Source organism: Sinocyclocheilus anshuiensis, unplaced genomic scaffold, assembly GCF_001515605.1.
Source record: "Sinocyclocheilus anshuiensis isolate Anshui unplaced genomic scaffold, SAMN03320099.WGS_v1.1 scaffold2739, whole genome shotgun sequence".
Taxonomy (NCBI): Eukaryota; Metazoa; Chordata; class Actinopteri; order Cypriniformes; family Cyprinidae; genus Sinocyclocheilus; species Sinocyclocheilus anshuiensis.
The window spans coordinates 76,433-78,977 of NW_015542334.1; the positions used below are offsets into that span (position 1 = coordinate 76,433).

Sequence of the window (2,545 nt, forward strand, 5' to 3'; positions counted from 1 at the left end):
AAAATTAGAAGAGTTCTAAACTAACGCACTGTCTTCACTGTATGTAACGCACACACGCTCAAGGCTGATTTAAGGCAGATTTATACTCGAGCGTCCGCAAGTTCGCTTTGAGTGCGCGCGACGTTATTTCGCGTGGCGGTGTGCACAACATCTTTTGTAACTTTCCGCTCAGCTCCACTTCCGAAGATGCACGAGTTCAAAGCGACTCTAGCCGAACATGCACGTCTGTGCCAGCATTTGTGTGAAACAGAAGCAGTTTATAATGTGAGAAATGTTGAAGGTGTCTGAATAAATTTTGGTTTGACTGTATCTATTTGATAAATGAAGTTAACCAACTAACATTATACATACCCTTTTGGTTTCTGTACCCAATATTTAAAAAATGTACAAATGCAAAAAAAAATATCGGTATCGGTACTCGGTATCGGCAAGTACCAAAAATAAAAGTATCGGCATCGGGCGAGTACTGAAAAAAGTGGTATCGGTGCATCCCTAGTACAGACACATTCTGGGAACACCTGAAACTTATATTACATATTGTAAAAAGGGGCATAATATGTCACCTTTAAGAAAGACTCGCTCAAGTCTACAGACGCGTGACAGACCAGGATCATACCGTTTATGCTGGTAAATGTCATCATATGAGTCAGTATTTGATATTTAATTGTGAACATGCATTTCTGCCCATTTTCTTACTTTTGCCACGTTTTAACACTAACCTAAAGAGACAGTGCTGGATTACAGCATAGATTTAACCCTTTAAGAGCACTATTTCATGAAGAATGTTTTTTCTTCAAATTATAGCTCACACCGTTAGACTTAATTTTAATTCAAACTGACTTGTGTCTATAGCAGATCACGAAATGAACAGTTATACTTATTTCACGCCACAGATTATAAATGCTGTGAAGCATAAAATCACTATTACACGAACTTGACATTGACAAACTACTACTTTTTTTTTTGTAATTTTAGCACTTTTTTTTACTGCCAATTTAATATCAGCCATAAAATTACAAAATAAAAATCAAATAAAAATTGCAATTGTGTACATAATTTATTTTAATCTTAGTTATTTTTCCGCAAATTTTCCCCAAAATATAACGAGTCTAAAAACATGCAAACACAAATAATAATAATAATAATTTGTACAGTGCCTTTAAAACTCAAAGCACTTTACAACATAGCAGAATAAAACAAATACAGCAAATAAGAAATAAACAAACAAACAAACAAACAAACAACATAATAAAATAAGGAATTAAGGAAAATGTATACAAAAACCAAACAAATAATCCAGCAATTGTTATTTTGAAATAAATGTTTTAAAACAATATAAATAAATATGGTCTTTAAATATGACTGATATTGACAGAATGATCAAATTTAGCACTCTTAGGGAAATATGATAATGTTTTGTAATTATCATTTAAATCTGGCTAATTTTAAAATTGTTTATCGTAAATAAACATCTCAGAAAAATGTTATGGGGTTTCAAATCAGAATATGACTTTGTTATAAAACGGGGCATAATTTTCATACATGTCTTCTGTCTAGGACTCCAGGACAAACATGTTAATCAGGCATTTTGGGGAAACACAACAAGAAATTATAGATCAATATTCCTATGAAATATGAGATATTCTTATGAAAATGTCGCCAAGTTATTACTCCCATTATTACACCTTGTTTTTCATTATGGGTTGCCCCAAGAACACATTAATTTGCAAATTAGATGCAATGTATAGAACGGGAATACCAGTTTATGGACATTTTACAAACATATTGCTTAAAGTAAAATATTACATCAGATCATCATGTGTTATATCTTTCATAACATATTTTAGAATCATCTTTATACAACGTTTAGCTAAAAATAGCCTGAAACTTACAAACGGAAAAATAAAGAACAAAAAATAAATAAAAATGAACAAAAAAATAAATCATTGTTTTTGCCTTTTCATGTTGATTTTTTTTTTTTTTTTTTTTTTAATAACTTAGTCCCGGCGTTCGGACACAGAATAAAATATGAATAAAATATATTTTTTCAGATAAGTTTTTTCTTATTCTCCAACCAATGTAATGACATAAAAAAACAACAAAATTAACTTTTTTCTGGCTCTCAGGAGGATACAGATAGGCCTGTCACGATAACAACTTTTTGTTGTGTGATATATTGCCCCAGAAATAATTGCGATAAGCGATATTATTGTCATTTTAAAGACCATTTTATGCCACTGAATATATAATCATAATGTAATAGCATAATAATGCAAGAAGACCTACACACTTCCACATGACAACAAACTTTTAATTTGTAAGAATATTTAGATCATGGAAATTAAGTATCAAAATATTAGATACCTTAAACTTGAATAAATAGTAAATAAACATTTCTAACAAAAAGTGCAAAGTAACAAGTAGAAAAAAAGAAAAATGCACGAAGAACTTGTATTGAGATTTTTCCATCTACAGATTTTTCCCTGACCTTCTTTTCTCTGTAAATTAAGGGTGCACACTATTGCTGAAAAACACAATCCCTACT

General features: G+C 30.9%; 1 protein-coding gene across 1 annotated transcript in view; it reads right to left on the reverse strand.

Moving 5' to 3' along the window:
* The window catches only part of LOC107691074 (thioredoxin reductase 1, cytoplasmic-like), a 25,722-nt gene that overhangs the window by 22,106 nt on the left and 1,071 nt on the right, over window positions 1–2,545 (reverse strand). The gene's annotated exons all lie outside the window — the stretch shown is intronic.